Source organism: Canis lupus, chromosome X (genome assembly GCF_011100685.1).
Source record: "Canis lupus familiaris isolate Mischka breed German Shepherd chromosome X, alternate assembly UU_Cfam_GSD_1.0, whole genome shotgun sequence".
NCBI lineage: Eukaryota > Metazoa > Chordata > Mammalia > Carnivora > Canidae > Canis > Canis lupus.
In genome coordinates this window covers 10,494,499-10,514,384 of record NC_049260.1, presented here as the reverse complement: position 1 = coordinate 10,514,384, position 19,886 = coordinate 10,494,499, and positions in this window count along the sequence as shown.

Genomic DNA, 19,886 nt, shown 5'->3' with positions numbered 1-19,886 from the left:
CTTACTGTGTGCCAGGCACTGAACTTAGCACTCTACACACATGATCTCATTTGTTCTTTGCCACAACCCTTCAAGTAGGTTCACATATATTACAAGTATTAGCTAGGATGCCCCTTCCTTTTGAGCTCTGTATAAGCTTGGAGTGAACTTCCATTTTGTGAAGAACTGATGCTCGCCCCATGATTTTTAGCACTTCCTCAGGAGCTTACTTTCTCATACTTTCCCTGCCTCTGAGCTCCTGCTTCAGCTGAGTGAGTTTTGCTTTGTAACTGTCTGATCCTTCCATCTTTCCCACTTATGTTCATTACACCTTAATTCCATTCCTTTCCTTTCCTTAATTCACACATGTGATGCACATGCACACATCAATACACACACACACACACACACACACACACACACACACATCCAACCAATCCATTTCTGTTTACAGTAAATTGTACCAAAGATTTAGAAAGATAGAACAGGTGTACAGCGCAGTAAGAGAAATAAATTGCAACTAAGATTAGCTCTCCTTGTTCCTGGAGTCCTTTCAGTCACCCCAATATTCCGTGTAGCCCCAACCTTTCTTACTGGCTCCTCTTTCCCCTTCTCCCTTATTCCTTATCACAGGGCCAACAATAAATGACTGATCACTCCTGCATTCTTATAGAAAATGACTGGCCCTTCCTGTATTCTGCATTTCCTTTCTAGACCCTTCTCTGAGGCCTTCATTTTCATGATACCATCAGGTATTTTTCCAAACAAAGAGAGTCCTGTTTTTTTTTTCTTTTCTTTTTTTTTTTTTTTTTTTTTGAGAGTCCTGTTTTTATAAGGAATTCTGGCACCAGCAAACAAGAAATACAGATGAGGAAAGCAAGGCTTTAAGAAGTTTTGAAATTTGTCCAGGGTTAAGCAGGGAGTAAATGATAGAATCAAAACTTATTCTCTAAGGGCGCCTGGGTGGCTCAGTCGGTTAAGCATCTGACTCTTGATTTTGGCTCAGGTCATGATCTCAGGGTTGTGCAATGGAGCCCCATGTTGGGCTCTGTGCTGGGTGTGGAGCCTGCTTAAGATTCTCTGTCTCTCTCTCCCTCTGCCCCTCCTCCCTCTAAAAGAGCACCTCATTCTCTAGAGCAGCCTTGTCCAATAAGAAGGCCACTAGCCTCATATTGCTACTTAAATTTAAACTGGACTTAATTAAAATTAAGTAAAATTAAAATTTCAGTTCCTTACTCTCACTAGCCATATTTTAAGTGCTCAAGAGCTCATGTGGCTGGTGGCTATTGTGCTAGACAGTGCATATATATAGAACAGTTCCATCATCCCAGAAAGTTCTATTGGACAATGCTTCTGCAGATGCTGGATAGTTCCCAGACTCTGTTTTCTTGCCTAGGTGCCACCACCGGAGATGGTCACATGCCCGTCTCATTCTTTTTATCTTGGACTGCCATCTGCTGTGCCCTTTGTAAATGAAAGGAAACCCAATGCACAGTTACAAGTACAGAGTCTATGAAAACAATCAGCCTGGTTTCTCTGTTACCTGTGTGAGGGCCACCTCTCACTCTGCACGGGTGTCCTGCCTCTGGGTGAGGAAATCACCAGCCACTGCTCTTCCCACATTTCTACCGGCCCTGGAGAAGTCTTGAGACTGCTTGTCCTCTGGAAACAAAGGCCTCATCTCATTATGAAGGCACTGGCCACTTTATGAACCTTAGAGAAGCAGCAGGTCTTTTAAGGAGTAGTTGTGTCTCCTGCTCCCCCTCCCGCCTTGAAGGCTAAAGCACAACGTCCCTGAGAGGAAGTGCTCTTGATGGTGTCGCATTGATAATGGACGTGCCTGTCTGCTCCCTCTCCAACAGTCTGCTCTGAACCCTTTCTTCTGATCTCTCAATCCTCTTGAATTCTCTCAATCAGTTCAAACAGCCACCATTTCTTCTTCACTTTGAGCTTTGACAGCAAGAGGGATGATTCATCAGGATTGAATGCCTTTGAGCCATCGGTTCTCAACCTGGCTGCCCATTGCAATCTCCTGAGAACTTGGAAAAATCCCAGAGCTCAGGCCCACTGAAGACCAATAACAGCAGAACCTCTAGGTATGGGACCCGGGCAATGGCACTTTTAATAGACCCCAGATGATTCTGAAGTGCATCTTGGTCGTAAGGCAACACTGGCACAGGTTCCCCAAACTGGCTGTTCCTGAGCTTTGCTCCAGGAAGCTTTGTAAAAATATAGATTGCCAGGCTCCTCGCCCACCAACACAATCTTGAGGCTTGGGGTCAAGCCATTTTTATTTTTCTAAAGAGGCAGAAGAGATTTCAAGGGAAGACAGCTTTGCACACATTTCCCTGGGGGCACGTGCCAGCATATAAGAACCAGGGCAAAATTGCACAGTGAGATAAATCTGCTACTTTCCTGCACTTCGGGGCCCACTGACAGGCACCCGGCTCCTCCCCAGCACTGCAAACACCCCCAGGGCCTTCCCTGCCTCCAGCCTGTTTGGGTTTTACCTCTCCTTTCTACAAAGGGAAACTGAGATAAAGCTAATGTCTAGAATCCCTATGCAATGGAGCCTTTTCCATTCATAATACAACTTTTCTGCCTTGAGATTAGTCTTTCTCCCTAGCACCCGACCAATTTTATAATTGAGACCATTGTCCCAGAGTCTTGCCTTATGCACAGTAAGTGCTCAATACATGTTTGAATGTGAATAATAAATATGTGCAAGTATTTCTATATTCCTGATTTGACATTCAAAGATTTTTTTTTAAGTCTGTTTTTTTTTAGAGTCCAAAGAAGTCAATCAAATGAGTTCGGTGGCACATCTTTGCATACAAAAGTGGCAAAATGGAACTTAGGGAAATTATTTAAATTAGCAGAAGATGGACCCCGCAAGCTGTCTAATTAATGCATTGGGAATTAGTGTCACTCCGATTTTATTATGTATTTTTCAGATTTTATTTTCGAGTAATCTCTACACCAAACACAGGGCTCAAACTCACGACCCCAAGATCAAGAGTCCCACTCTACCGACTGAGCCAGCTGGGTGCCCCATCATTCCAATTTTAAATCAATTTTCTGAAGTAAGTGGAAGTGCCCACTGAAACTTTCTTGCACATATTTGTATGAATTTTGCTTTTAGATACATATAAACTAACCAGAAGACCAAAGAAAAGAGAAACAAATGTTACTTCTCTCTGAGGGGATTTCCTTGAAGAAAGCCCAGCAGTTTCAGAGCTCAGGGCCCCAGCATTTGTTAAAACTGCCTGTAGGTTGTTTCCCTCTGAGTCAACCACTGGAGTTGGTTCAGACCCGCTAATGATTCAAAGATGCTCACCCAGGGGCCCTCGAGAAAGAGGCAATGATTATTTCCAGGGAGGAAGACTTTCCTTCCTTCTTTTCGCTTTCATTTCCTAGTTCTTTTTATACAATAAAAATCTACTTTTAGGGAATAATAAATTGAAGTGTACCAGCTCAATAGTGAGCATTGGGAGTTCTGTTTTTATTCAAGTGGAAATTAGAGAAGACCTTTCCATCTCTGTTCAAAGACAGAGTAGGTGGGCCCAACTAGTGTTCACTTCGTGGTTGGAATCCTTCTCTTTAATGGGAGATTTATGCCAGTTTAAACCTTTGATGATAAATATTAATCCATGATAGAATCTTTTCTCCACCACACAAGATTTTCCAGTTGCATATTCTTTTATATATTCTTCACGGATAAAGAAAGACTTCAAAATGGATCTTGTAAGTAGCTTAAGAAAATAATCCAAACATTAGAAAATCGGTATGCAGAGAAATCTGTCTGTAATGGTAAAAATCTGGAAACAACCTAAATGTCCCCAGATAGAAGAATGGTCCAGCAAATCACTATATAGCCATTTGAAAGAATATTTTGAAGCTAATTTAAATGGTGATTATGAGGGATGATGACCCGGAAAGTGCATATCAAATAGTATTTTTAAAGAACAACATTCAGGGGCGCCTGGGTGGCTCAGTCGGTTAAGCGTCTGCCTTCACTCAGGTTATGATCTCAAAGTCCTGGGATCGAGCCCCGCGTCCGGCTCTCTGCTCAGCAGGGAGCCTGCTTCTCCCTCTCCCTCTGCCTGCCGCTCACTCTGCTTATGCTCTCTCTCTGTCAAATAAATAAATAAAATATTTAAAAAATAAAAATAAAGAACATACCATCAATATCAGATAATATGCCACCTCATAGCCACTAGAATGACTGGAATCAAAAAGACAGGCAATAACAAGTGTTGTTGAGGGTGTGGAGAATTATGAATACCCCTATATGGCTGATAGGAGTGTAAATGGTACAGCCACTTTAGAGAGCATTTGGGTGTGTCCTCAAACACAGAGTTACCAGGTAACCCACAATTCCACTCCCAGGCTTATACCCAAGAGAATTGAAAAACAGGTGTTCAAATACTTATGCAAAAAAGTTCACAGGGGCACCATTCACGAAAGCCAAAAGGTGACAACAACCCAATGTCCATCCTCTGATGACTGGATAAAGAAGATGTGGCTTACACATACAATGGAATGTGAATTCCCCCATAAAAAGGATTAAGTACTTATAGATGCCACAATGTGGGTAAACCTTGAAAATCGTAGGATAAATGAAAGAAGCCAGTCACAAGGGGCGCCTGGGTAGCTCAGTCGGTTAAGCATCTGACTCTTGGATTCAGCTCAGGTCTTGATCTCATGACTCATGAAACTGAGCCGCACCAAGCCCTGCCCTACATCAGGCTCCTTGCTCAGTGGGAGTCTGCTTGGATATTCTCTCCTTCTGCCCCTTCCCCCACTCGTGAGCACTCTCTCTCTCTCAAATAAATAAATCTTTTTTTAAAGGTTGTATTTACTTATTCATGAGAGAGAGAGAGAGAGAGAGAGGCAGAGACACAGGCAGAGGGAGAAGCAGGCTCCATGCGGAAGCCCAACACGGGACTCAATCCCGGGTCTCCAGGATCAGGCCCTGGGCTGAAAGTGGCACTAAACCGCTGAGCCACCCGGGCTGTCCAAATAAATCTTTTTTAGAAAGAAAAAAAAGAAGCCAGTCATAAGACACCACATATAGAATTAATCCACATATATGAAATACCTAGAATAGGCAAATCTATAGAGACAGAAAATCTCTATGGCCAGAAGGATGAGACTGCCAATGGGAAAGGGGGTTTCTTTGGGGGTGATGAAAATGCTCTAAAATTTATTGTGGTGACAGTTCACAACTCTGTGACTACACTAAAAACCAATGACTGTACACTTTGAAAGGGTGAATTATATGGTATATGAATTATATCTCAATAAAATTGCTATAAAAACACATCTAGTTATATGTACACTGTGACTGGAGAAAAGCAGATACATAGAGGGAAAAGTTCTAATGTAAAAATGTTTTGCAACATGATTATGTAATTATAATAACAAAAATGAGTCCAGTTCATGGAAAGGAGTCCGTGCAGAGATCTGCAAGCTAGTTTTCCGAGCGCTCCATGGTGTCTGCCGTAAAGATCCATTTAGCATTTTCAAGTCAGACTTAACAACACTTGGGGATGAGGACCGAGGGAGGAGGAGGCAACTCTCCCTAAAAGTCAAAGGCAGTAGAAGAGATTAGAAAAGCAACTGGCAAACACACAGTAGGTCTGTAAGAAATATTAGTCGGGCAGATATTTCTTGGGTTATATCCTGAGCCCCTTCTGTCTCCTCCCTCCACCCTCCCTCACAGCTTCTTTACCACCTATAACCTTGACTCTTCTGTAGTCTTGATTCCCCGGTCTATTTATGACATGGAGCTCTTTGCTGAGTTTTACTCCTGTAGCTATCTGCCTCTTGTTAATAAAAACCATGAAGTTCATCACTAAACTGTGTTCATTGGCATTAATCCTCTTCTCTTAGAATCAGCACTTGCAAGAATACCTTTGACTTTTTTTTTTTTTTGGACCCAATACAAGCTTGTTTATTTGGACACTCCATACTAACACAAGTGTCAAGCTAGAGGTAAGGTGGCAGAGAACATGAAAGGTGGGGGAAGGAATGTAACTGTGCTCTGTAGGCTTGTCGCCTCTGAATATCCACTTGGAATCCAAAGCAGGTGCCTGTTCGAAGACAACTCCACCTTGCAACCCCTCTTCCCCTGCTACCACCAAATTATGAAACATTAATGCTGAGATGGTCAAGAGAAGGGTCAAGCAAATGATCTCAAGGACCCTGACAAGAAGGCATGAATGCCTCAAAATAGAAAGAGACATATTTCAGTGGTAATTAGCTACCTGGCACTGTGTTAATGCTCTACATGCATTTGTCCATTTAAACCTCATGTCAGCTCCAAGGTGAGTGCTAACAATATTTACAATTTCAAATGGATTTGGGCGGGAATAATAAGGTGCTAAAAGTTTCACAGCTAGGAAGTGGAGGAACAAGAATTTGAATATAAAAACTTATTAAACTTAACAGCAAAGAAACAATCCAATCATGAAATGGACAAAAGACACGAACAGAAATTTCACCAAAGAAGACATAGACATGGCCAACAAGCACATGAGAAAATGTTCCACATCACTTGCCATCAGGGAAATAAACATCAAAACCACCATGAGATCCCACCTCACACCAGTGAGAATGGGGAAAATTAACAAGACAGGAAACAACACATGTTGGAGAGGATGTGGAGAAAGGGGAACCCTCTTGCACTGTTGGTGGGAATGGGAACTGGTGCAGCCACTCTGGAAAACTGTGGGGAGGTTCCTCAAAGAGTTAAAAATAGACCTGCCCTACGACCCAGCAACTGCACTGCTGGGGATTTACCCCAAAGATACAGATGCAGTGAAACACCAGGACACCTGCACCCCAATGTTTGTAGCAGCAATGTCCAAAATAGCCAGACTGTGGAAGGAGCCTCGGTGTCCACCGAAAGATGAATGGATAAAGAAGCTGTGGTCTATGGATACAATGGAATATTCCTCAGCCATTAGAAACGACAAATACCCACCATTTGCTTCGACGTGGATGGAACTGGAGGGTATTATGCTGAGTAAATAAGTCAATCGGAGAAGGACAAACATTATATGGTCTTATTCATTTGGGAAATATAAAAAATAGTGAAAGGGAATAAAGGGGAAAGGAGAAAAAATGAGTGGGTAATATCAGAAAGGGAGACAGAACATGAAAGACTCCTAACTCTGGGAAACGAACTAGGGGTGGTGGAAGGGGAGGTGGGCGGGGGGTGGAGGTGACTGGGTGACGGGCACTGAGGGGGACACTTGAAGGGATGAGCACTGGGTGTTATTCTATATGTTGGCAAATTGAACACCAATAAAAAATAAATTTATTTAAAAAAAAGAAGCTGTGGTCTATGTATACAATGGAATATTCTCAGCCATTAGAAATGACAAATACCCACCATTTGCTTCGACGTGGATGGAACTGGAGGGTATTATGCTGAGTGAAGTAAGTCAGTCGGAGAAGGACAAACATTATATGGTCTCATTCATGTGGGGAATATAAAAAATAGTGAAAGGAATCATAGGGGAAAGGAGAGAAAACGAGTGGGAAATATCAGTGAGGGAGACAAAACATAAGAGACTCCTAACTCTGGGAAACAAACAAGGGATAGTGGAAGGGGAGGTGGGCGAGGGGTGGGGGTGACTGGGTGACGGGCACTGAGGGGGGCACTGGACGGGATGAGCACTGGGTGTTATGCTATATGTTGGCAAATCGAACTCCAATAAAAAATAAACAAAAATAACTAAATAGATAAATAAATAAATAAATAAATAATAAATAAATAAAATAAAGTATGGTTAATCATATATATATATAAAAAAAGAATTTGAATATAGGCAGTTGGATGCCAGAGCCTCACTCAGGAGATCAGAGTTCCTTCACCTCAGCACCAGTGATATTTGGAGTCAGATAATACTGTGCCATGAAGGCTGTTATGTGCACTGAGAATGTTTAACAATATTGCAGGCCTCTACCCACTATATGTCAAAAGCAAACCGCGCCCCCCCCCCCCGCCCCCCGGTGGTGATGATCAAAAACGCCTCCCACGTTGCCAAATGTCTCCTCAGGAGTAAAATTACTGCCAGTTGAGAATCACTGCTATAGATGGTTGGCGGCGGGGTGGAGGGGGGATACTAGTTTAGAGATTAAATAAACTGCCAATCTATGGTAACTAGTGAACAGCCCAACCTGTATTCAAACCTAGAATGACCTGGCGCCATATGTCATTTTGCTATATTGATCAATACGGCAGAAAAACCAAGAGCAGAGAAAAAGAAAGGAGGAAGAAATGAAAACAATACCCTTATTCTGTTGGACTGATTTGCTTTTGTTTAGAGCAAAAGAAACAGAAACTGTCCCTAAAGGCTACTAAGAGACTGGTGAAGACTGGTAAAGACTGGTAAAGAGTCCCTGATGTTCTTAAGCTTACCTACAAGTAAACAGAGATATTCTAGGGACGCCTGGGTGGCTCAGCGGTTGAGTGTCTGCCTTCGGCCCAGGGTGTGATCCTGGAGTCCCAGGTTCGAGTCCCACATCAGGCTTCCTGCATGGAGCCTGCTTCTCCCTCTGCCTGTGTCTCTGCCCCTCTCTCTGGTCTCTCATGAATAAATAAATAAAATCTTTTAAAAATATAAAAATAAAATAAAAAACAGAGATATTCTATAAAGCAGTGTTTCCCAAACTACTTATTACAATCACCTACTGAGCTTAAAAAATACTGATATCTGAGTCCCAACCCCGTTCAGAGGTTCTAATTCAATTGGTCTGGGATGTGGCCTGGCTTTAGGGTTTGTAAGAGCTCTCCAAGTGCTGCTAGTATGAATCCAAAGCTAAGAACCACTGCTATAAATTATTCAACTAGTACATTATTTCTATGGGTCTTATCAATTATGTATATTAAATTGATTGCATTTGTTTCGCTTAATAGAAAACCAAATGGTTACCTAATAAATTGAGCATATATATTACAATCAACATTCAGGGATCCTCAAATTATAAATGTTCATAGTGTTCCCTAGCCAGGAGGAAAATATTCTCTACTTCCTAACTTTTTGGCCATCTTGTTTCTCATCATCATTTCCAGTAGGAAATGAACAAAAAGATGTAAATGATATCAGTTATTTCATAGTTGTTCACAATAATGTAAAATTGTGATGGAAGAAGGTTTTTTTGTCATTATTGGGTAAAATGTGATTTGGAATGGTTTAGGGCTCTAAACACTTTCTTTTGGATTATTCCAATATTTTGATTAGGTGATTTTTTCTCTACAGGTTAACCTTGTCCCTGCCACCAGGAACAATCCAGAATTCAACAGATGCACGAAATGCATTTCTAATATGAGATTTATTCAGATAACAACAGGACATTGTAGGTTTTATAACGTAGCCTTCAAACTATGGATCAGATGACCATTTTCTCAACTTGCTTTCTAGCACAATGACCAGCAAATCTAGTCTAATGGAGTTACAACCCTGCTATTCACTCCAAATAGCCTCCCTTTCAGTCCCTGGACAGTCTACATCTTCTAATCATTTCTCTAGTACTAATGATCATTTCTAATCACACTGAACAAAAATATGTCCAGCAATTTGCATTGATACTTAGGAGATGGTCACTTCTCATACATTGATTTAAGTGTAGGTCACTCCTTACACATCGATCCATGGAATCCATAAGCTTCATCAGAATTAAGCAAAAGAAACCAAAAATTACATTCAATTACAAGTTATCTTTCAAATACTACTCTCCTCTGAAGATTAGGGAATGGGTTTGTTTAGTTTGCTTTGTGGTTATTGCCAATTTGGGGGGGATTTTTTTGGAATAAAGAGAAGGCTTGGAAGTGTCATGAGTTTTCCCAGGCCCTGGAAGTAAATAAATACTTTCAAGAGCAGGGTGGAATTGAATAAATTATGGTCAAAACACTCTTCAAAAGAGTTTCTACACATCCACTGTGGCTAATACTGAATTGGAGACTTACTTTAGACTCCAGAACCTAAAGAAAATAGCATTAACCCTCAGATAGCAGAAATATATGAATTCATATAACTCATATATTCCCAGAGAGTTGTGTGCCATTTAATTTAATGACACTTAATTCTATTTTAATTGCACAAATAGTCCACTCCTCCAGTTAACTCTTTGCAAACAAAGCAGAGGGAGCATAAATGCCTCCATTTTTTTTTTTTTTGAGTCTGAGTCTTCATGGCATCTGGGGCCTGCTTTATGTGTTCAAAATATGCCTTTCATGTTCAAAATGTGTGCTATTTATTGGTTGGCTAGGGAAACGTTCCTTGAATCACATAAATTATTATTCTCTACGTTATCTTGTATCACTTCTGCTCTTTCTCATTCCATTGCTCCTTTCTAAACTGGAGGTGAATATGGCCCAGGATGAAGTCTGTGAATGGAAGGATGAGGTGACAAGAAAGAAGTATGGAACATGTGTAAGTGTGGGGGTTTTGATGACTATTGATTGCTTGGCTCTGCTTTCAGTTTCCATCGATTTATTGGTGTTGACTGGATCTACCACTGTGATGCTTTGTTTCTAAGAGCCAGTATTTTTTTTCCCTGCAACAGCATGTCCCTGGTACATATAGGTCCTTTCTTAGAGACCTCAACGTAGCCAGGAAACAGCCAAGAGTTAGGAAATAAGCCAAAATACCGCTGAGCAAGCAAAATAGATATGGCCATGCCTCCACTGTCCAAATTTCATAAATAGGAAAGCCCTTTGGAGCTCTCTGCACACAGTTCTAGTAAATTCTACTGTGTGATTTTCTAGCAAAGCACATTAAAACCAGCGAGTTTGTTTAGAGGTTAGGAAGGGAAGGTTGCCAAAGGCTGGGACACTGGCAACTATGAAAATGACACCTGATTGGCTTTAAGAGAGAAAAAGACCAAAGAACAAAAAAAGAAAACCTGGAATCAAAAGGAAAACAGGAATCAAGGAATCAAAACTCAGAGGAGATCTGATCACGCTTCTTAGAAGCAAATAACCCCATACTTGAACTGTATGTGAGGACATCATTGTATTCCAGCGTGGGAGAGGACTGACATTCATCACAGTAAGCCTGAGATAAAAACACAAGAAGAAGGTATGTTTGGGAAACTCATGGAGAAGGCAGGAAGTATGGCAATGCATTTTAGAAATATTTCTAGCCAAAACGGTTTTGCTATTGTTTTTGCGTTTAAATGAGTAAAGATTGGAGAGTGGGGGAGAGATCTTTTCTCTTAAGATTTATTTAGGGGCACCTGGGTAGCTCAGTAGGTTAAGTGTCTGCCTTTGGCTCGGGTCATGATCCTGGAGTCCTGGGATCAACCCCTGTGTCAGGCTCCCTGTTCATCGGGGGGTCTCCTTCTCCCTCTCCCTCTGCCTGCTGCTCCCCCTGCTTGTGCTCTCTCTCTCTCTGTCAAATGAATGAATAAAATCTTTTTTTTAAAAGGAAAAGACTTATTTATTTTAGAGAAAGGGAGAGAGAGCACGAGCGGTGGGGGTGGGGAGCAGAGGGCGAGAGAGAGAATCCTCAAGCAGACTCCATGCAGAGCACAGAGCCCAACACAAGACTCGATCCCAGGACCCTGAGATCATGGCCCGAGCTGAAATCAAGAGCCAGCTGCTTAACTGACTGAGCCACCCAGTCACCCCACACACACACACCAAAAAAGATCTTTTACTTTTTAATCTGTAAAAAAAAAAAAAAAAAACATAACAGGGAAAAAAAAGATCAAATTCAGAAGATTCAGAAGTCATTTAAATATGCCATTTCTTCCGGAACATGCTGGATACATTAGGCATTACTGTATTTCAAACAAAGCATGAATAGCTCTTTAGAAGTGTCATGTTCTGCAAATATCACTCTAACAGCAATAATGTGATTCCCAAAGGAGAGAGAGACACACAGAGACAGAGAGATACAGAAAGAGAGAGACTACTAACTCTCTGCCATGTCAGGGCTTATTATGTCTTTCTTGCCATTTGCTTCCCAGCCACATATGCTCTCAGTGCCGACCCAGTTATTAACATGACACATAATTCATTCCGCTTTTATTTCACTTATTCATCAGACTTACTTTCCATGCACCTGGATAATATTCATAATTTTCATCTTGATGGCCGCCTAACATTCCATGTTTCCAAATTGCTTCCAATTTTACTAATTATCCGTAAACAATTGTTTAAAAAAAGAAGAAAGAAAGAAAGAAGAAAGAAAGAAAGAAAGAAAGAAAGAAAGAAAGAAAGAAAGAAAGAAAGAAAAAGAAAGAAAGAAAGAAAAAGGAAGGAAGGAAGGAAGGAAGGAAGGAAGGAAGGAAGGAAGGAAGGAAGGAAGGAAGGAAGGAAGGAAGGAGAGAAAGAAAAGGCTTTTCCCTTGTTGCCTCTGAGACAGCAGGATGGGTCGCCAGCAGCTCTGGCAGAGCCATGGGACGAGGAGATTTGGCCAGGGTTCTCCTTCTTGCCCTGTCCACTCAACCTGGCTGGTCTGATGCAGAAATACAGCCTCAATAGGCACCACCCACGCCTCTGTCAGTATGCTGAGGATACAGGCTGCCCTAAACTGGATTCAGTGAACTTTCTAGAATGGGTCATCCAGGATACCCACCTCAACTGTAGATATCCAAGATACCTACCCCTTGTGCTCACTTCGGCAGCACATATACCAAGATACCTACCCCAATGCTAACTCTTTGTGCATAAAATAAAAATACTTCAATTATCAGTGTTCTAAAAAGAAAAAAACAAGAAGCCTGAAACGGAGTCATTTGCCACCCGCCCCCCCAAAAGCAAATCCAGACTTAATTAGTTTCAACCTCTCCCAGGAATGAGACCTTTTAAAAGTCAGCCTGAAATGTCATGATTAGCACTGGTGAGGTCATCTGCATGATAAAAGTCCTTCTATTCCCTTCCCCCCCAAAACAAAAGAAGTAAAAAAAAAAATCCTTTCTTTTCTTTTGCTAATAACTTTATGCCCCACTCTCTTTCCTATAAAAACCTTCCATTCTGCACAACTACAGTATCTCTCTACAAGTACTTGTTAGCTGGGGAGTCCTGCTCCATGAAGAATCACTTAATAAAGCCAATTAGATCTTCATTATTTTTGTAATGTAAACTCTATGCCTAACGTGGGGTTTGAACTCACGACCCAAGATCCAGAATCACATGCTCTACCGACTGATCCAACCAGGCGCCCAAGACCTTTAAATTTACTCCGTTGCGCCCAAGACCTTTAAATTTACTCCGTTGCACTGGGTGTTATTCTGTATGTTGGTAAATTGAACACCAATAAAAAATAAATTTATTATAAAAAACTAAATAAATAAATAAATTTACTCCGTTGAATTTTGTTTCCTAATACAACACTGTAATAAACATCTATAGCTATAGCGGTATAGATATTTAGCTATTATGTTCTTTTATAGTTTTCGATTACTGTCAAAGGATAAATTCCCCAAAATGGAATTAGCAATCTAAAGTGAGAAATGGGGCCGCCTGGGTGGCTCAGCGGTTGAGCGTCTGCCTTTGGCTCAGGGTGTGATCCCGGGGTCCTGGGATGGAGTCCCACATTGGACTCCCCACAGGGAGCCTGCTTCTCCCTCTGCCTGTGTCTCTGCCTCTCTGTGTGTGTCTCTCATGAATAAATAAATAAAATCTTTAAAAACAATAAAGTGAGAAATGTATCTGAAGCATGACTTGCTTTCAGGTGGTCTTAACACTAATCAAAACCTTCCTCCCCCAGATTAGCTTCAACCTAACCTCCCACTTGGAGCCTGCTTTCTCCCACTGCTCTAAATTGCCCAAGATTTGTTCTTCGCAGAGACAGCTAGAAAATTTTGCTGCCATCTGGCGGACACTTCGTGACGGCTGCTGTGGTGTCCGTTAGTCCCGGCTTACGGCACAGCTGCCCCTGTGCTTGTGAAGAGCACCTGTCCTCGGCGCGTATACCGTGAGCACACATCTCCATCTGTGACAAGGGCCCAGTGGGCATTATTGTTCCTCCAGTAACAGATGAACATTGGCTCTGAGAAGGAGTCACTTGACCCAGGCCACACAACCAGTAAGGGACAAAGCCAGATCCTCCATCCCCTAGGGCAGGTCTGTCCATTTGACCTCCCTGAGCTCATGGTATACAATATCCATGCCAGGCAAAATCGGAAAATACTGGGGGTGGGGAATTATTAACTTGATTTTATTTTTAATAATCCACAAGGAGAGTGCTGCACAGTGCACGTAGGTGTGCTTTACTTCTGCGTCATGACCTGTAAAATACCTTGTGCCAAGAGAAAACATGCCATACGTGAAATCCTGCCCCCAAAATACCCTTACACGTTGTTGGGCTCGGATGATTTTAGCCAGGTGAAATGAACAGTTATGATTTAGAGATTAACCTAAGCCTGAGCTTGTGGAAGATGTAACTTTTTTTTAAATGTGAAGGAATAGAGTTGGGAATGCGGCCCACAAACGCCAGCTTGTTGAGCGTTAGATGTATGGTCCCACTCATTTACCTGCGATGGCATTTGTCACTAAAGCGCGTGGCTGTGAGGTTACCGCACCTCCCCGTTACTTTTTAAAAGGATTTCTCCATCTCTAACTCTATACAGCTGTGCCCTCTGGTGGACGAAGCGGGCACTGTTTTTGCGGAGCTCTACATACTTAACATAGTGCTTTATAATCCCATCTAGCTAAGCAAAAATGTTCATCACTTGAATTTTGAGTAATATTTCATAATTAACTGGCTCTATCCCACACCAATCCCCTAATCCTCTTTCTAAATTACTGTTAGGGAATCTCATCTGCCCAAGATTCAAAACACTGTCAAAGATTAGCTCAGCGCTGTGAGCACTGTCAGCTGATACTCACTCTTGTTACTTCTCCAAAAAAGTACTCATAATTAAATACAATAATGTAAATGGGGGCTAATCTTTTGGGGTTTCCCACATCTCGAGGAAATGCATAATTAATCCTTTCATTGTAGATTTTCAGTTTGCAAAAATCCCGATAACCACAATTATTGTCCCGCTTCGTTTCATTATTTCAGTTCACCAGTATTTATTCCCATGCTAGGTTTTGATGACACAGAGCCAAACAGGCATGGCTCCAATTCTCAGGAGGTTTATCATTGAGTGGAAGATGCTGGGAAGTAAATCAGTAATTGTAGAATAACACAGGTCATGAACACTGGGGATGGCCCCGATCCCCCCTTCAGTGAAGGACTTGTTGCTCCAGCCACAGGAAGCCACCTCACCCAATGCCAGGCCCCTTTCCAGAAGCCATGTGACCATGCCACATGGGAGAATAATGGCCGACCCATCTCCACCCAACTGGTGACCACTCAGAAGAGCCATCCTAGCTCCTGAGAAGCCTATGGGGTCCATAAAGATGGTTGCTAGGCTGCTTCCTAGTTCAACTCCTCTCTCTACCCCCGTGGTTCTCAACTGGGGTCATTTTGCCCCACCAGGGATACTTGGCAATGTCTAGAGACATTTTTGGTCATCACAACTAGGAGGAGGAGGAGAGAGAAGGGGTGTGTGTATATGCACACATGAGCATGATACTGGCATCTAGAAGGTAGAGACCAGAGATGCTGCTAAACCTCCCACAATGCACAGGGCAGCCCCAACAACAAAGTATTGCCTGCTCCAGAACGTCAATATACTCTTCCACCCAATCCTATTTATTCCATTTTCCTTTCATGGGTGTTGGTGCCAAGGTCATTTCTTCGTAAGCACTGTCCACCCTAAGCTCCATCACAGAGCCAACTTTCTGGGGAAGAGTGGCCCAATAGGGATCTACAACAGGAAGCCATCTGGCTCTGTACGTGCACATACAAGAAAAAGAGTAGTGTGGATCTGTTTAAAATTATCAGCATAAAACAAAAGTGGGAGGATATACGCTAATTATAAAGAGTGGTTCTTTTAAAGTAATGGTGTTGGGAGGGATTCTTGATGTTTTCCTTTGTGCTTACGTACATGTGTCTTCCGAGATTTGTGGTTTTCTTCTTGTGTTTTGTTCTGTGCACTAACACATATTACTTTGCAGTTTGGGGAAGGAGAACGTGATGATTGCAAAAAAAAAAAAAAAAAAAGAGAGGGGGGTGGGGGTGGGCCATGGCCAATAGTATCAAATACTGCAGAGGCCAGACAATAGTAGGCAGCAGAGAGGAGCAGTCAGCAGAGAGCCTCAGGGACACAGTTGTACTGCAATGAATGTGCTGGAAGAGAAGTGGTGGCAGGAGGGACGAGAAGGAAGGCGAGGAAATTGAGGTGGCCCACTCTGTACAGGAGTAGGAGCAAAAAGACAAGTAGAAAGAACAGTAAGGAGCGAGAGATGAATACGCAACCAAACCGACCGTAGGGATCCGAGAGCCTGAGCAAGGCTGATGCTGATGGGGAAGGGGAAGAAAGAGGCACTGACATGAGAAGAGGTGCGTAACTGAGGGAGCAAGGTGCCCGTGAGGCCATGGGACCGGACCCAGAGAACACGACGACGGATTGGCACAAGCCAGGAAACGTACGTCTTCCTCTGAAACCAGAAGCACGGTGAGTGCAGGGCTCAGATGACGCTGCAGTCCCAAGTCATGACACCTGCACCTGCTCATTCTCATTTCTGTCGGGAGTGAGGGTCCCCCCCCCTAAAGGGAGGGCCCGATGGTGGGGCACAGCTGACGAAGAAGGTGAGATCAGGTGGAAAGTGTAGGTGAGACTCTGGGGGTGGGGGGACCAGGAGCCGCCACTAGGCGATGCTCCTGGGAATCTGGTGTGCAGAACAGAAGCAAAAGAAATGCAGAAAAACAATTAAAGCTCCTTACAGCCTGCAGCCCATTGACAAGTACTTGAGACAGGCAGAGTGACCTTCCTCCTCTGCCTCAGTGTGAATACTTTGCTAAGAGCAAGGGGCAACCTTAGCTTGACACGAGCCCGACCTCCAGGATCCCGTAAAAGTCCCTTTGGAAACTTCCTTTATCTCTAGGAGCCCCCCCACCGCCAAGATCTGTGTTGGCAGTCATCCTCCAAACGTGTGGCCACCGATACACATCCGGAGGGTGTCATGAGTGAGGTCCTACTAGACGGTGGTAGGTGAGCTTATCTTACTAGCAGCTAGCCCCGCGAGGTCCTGGAAACCTGCTCCCAAATTCCCTAGAGACCCACGCTCTCCCTAACCCCCTGCCAACTTGAGAGTCTGTAAACTGCCACTCCTCACAACCCCAGCGCAGCCCTTCCAGCCCACGGGATCCTGTCCCCAGGCTTTAATAATATCACCCCCTCTTTTTTTGGGCCAAAATTCCTTCTCGATCATTCACTCCTGGATCCCAACATTTCAAATCAAAATGGACCTTCCTTTATGCAGCTCCCAGGCAAGAACTCAGACCTGTTTGCAGGTGCTTTAGCACCACTCACTTGACCCACGCAAGGGACTGGCTCCTAACTAACTTCTTGACAGCACCAGGGCAGCAGATAGGTTGCAGGGGGTGGAAAAATCCAGAAACCCCCAGAAGATTAGCCATGGGTTCCCACACCTGGCAGGATCATTAACACCTGTTCCTCCCTAAGAAGAACTTTGGGGGAAAAAAAAAAAGAAGGACTTTGGGGCTCCCCTGGTACCACAATCTGGAACTATTCTGTGGCCCTTTGTGCTTTAGACAACGGCCTCTGTAGATTCCCCTGCCCTGAGAGATTTAAAGAAATTCTATGGGGCACCTGGGTGGCTCAATTGGTTAAGTGTCTGCCTTCAGGTCAGGTTATGATACTAGGGTCCTGGGATCGAGTCCTGAATCAGGCTCTGCACTCACTGGGGAGTCTGCTTCTCCCTCTTCCTCTCTCTCTCTCTCTCTCTGGCTCTCACTCTCTCTCTCTCTCAAATAAATAAATAAAAATAATAGCTTAAAAAAAAAGAAAGAAACTCTACACCCAGTTTCCAGGCCTTCTGGCGGCCTTCACTCAATCTCATCCCCAGCTGCTGGGACAAGCGGGAGCAGAGTTCTCCAGGGTGTTACGCAGAGGACACATAGTGCTGCATCTGGAGCCTTGTTTTCTCCCAGAACTGTCTTCCTGTTTCTCCCAGACATGTCCCTCCCACTCCCAGGATACACAGACATGAAACGCTGTGGCAGATGGCCTTAGTAGACTGTGGACTCCTAGATACTCCATTTAAAGGAATGGTCCTCGGAGGGGAGTGATTTGTCCCCCAAGGGTAATTTGGTAATTTGGGGTTGTCGGTAGTGGAGAGGGGAGGGATGGGGGTGCTGCTGGCATCCAGTGGGTGGAGGCCAGGGAGGCTGCTCAACACCCTACAGTACATAGGACAGGGCCCACAATGAAGAATTATCTGGCCCCAAATGTCAATAGTGCAGAGGGTGAGAAACCCTACTTTAAAGGGTTCCTCATCTTTAAGATTTTTTTGAAATCCAGTGAAGGGTGTTTGTTTGTTTGTTTGTTTGTTTGTTTGTTTGTTTTGAAATCCAGTGAAGGGTTATTTATAATCTGAGGTTTACACCTGACACTAGTGAAAGCCCATCCCAGGCAAGAGGGCAAAGAGTAGTAGGATTCATAAATTTCCACCAGATGGCGCGACAACACAAGACAAAAATCCAGCCTTCTGCTGCCTCCATTTCTGAACCGGGTTTCTCTGCCTGGTCAGGCCTCTGGAGCTGACAATGCCCATCCTTTTCAAATGGGAGCCTCACTTTTTAGGTACTTAGTGTTTCCCAGCAACAATATTTTTATGCAAGTGAATTTGAATGAATAATAACTAAAATTCATTCTGGAGGATGAATGAAACAGGGCTGGAAGGACACTGTGGCGGTGCATCATCTCTGACCAGGTCTTTGACCACGTGGGCCGTGCCAACAAACCAGGGAGCGTGGAGGTCCAAGACAGGTGAAATTTGAGGCCCTGGCCCCATGCACCTACCTTACTACTCTGGACACCTGACTCCCAGAGAGAGAGAAATAGTTCAACAGTTTGAGCCACTCTGCTGAGTCTCTGTGACTGACGGCAGCCAAGGTCATATCCTATCTCATTCCACAGTATACTCCTTACGTACAGCTGCACGCGCCCACCGTACCACAGCACATACTGGTCGGTAGCCGCTCACCTGGAACATATGCACGTAGGCCTGCTTTGTCCCATGTTTCCCAGCAGCCCCTTGAGCTGTGTCTCCCCGGTGTCTTACCCTTCTTCTCTCTTTCCTTCCTCCCCTGATGTGGTTTCTTCCCTAAGGCAGAGGTTCCAGCAGGCCCAGATGATTTATCAGCCTCATTCCATACCTGACTTTGCCCAGAAGACACCACACTCCCACCATCCCCTTCCCACTCTATCCATAGAGATCTCATTCTTCCCACATCCATTTTCGGAACAGCAGAGGAAGACTCCTCAATATATATACCTTTTCTGCCCCTTTCCCTTATTTTATGTTCTTCATATAACCAAGATGTACGATGACATTATTTAGCTGTTCATTGTCTATGCTGTACTCAACGGAGTGTCACTTTTATGAGGACAAAACCTGTCTTGTTCACCATCGCATATCTGGTAAATAGGCCACCACTGTCCAACAGAAATATATAATAGATGATGCATGGGACATCCGTCGTTTCAAATGTAGCAGTCACATTAAGAAAGCAAAAAGAGAAAGGTGAAGTCAATCTTAATCTCTTTTTGTTTAACCCAAACAGTCCTTCCCTAACATGTAAAATGAGGAATTTTACATTCTTTGTCTCATGCCAATTCTTCAAAATCCACTGTGATCTACACTTAGGGCACACCTCAGTTGAGACTCTACAACGTCTCAACAGGCACAGGCATGTGGTGGCTGCAGTGGACAGTGCAGATGCAGGATACTTGACAGTAGGCATCCAGCACATATTAGTTAATCTTCTACAGTGATTCTTCTGTAATAGAGGAATAACGTGGTAACA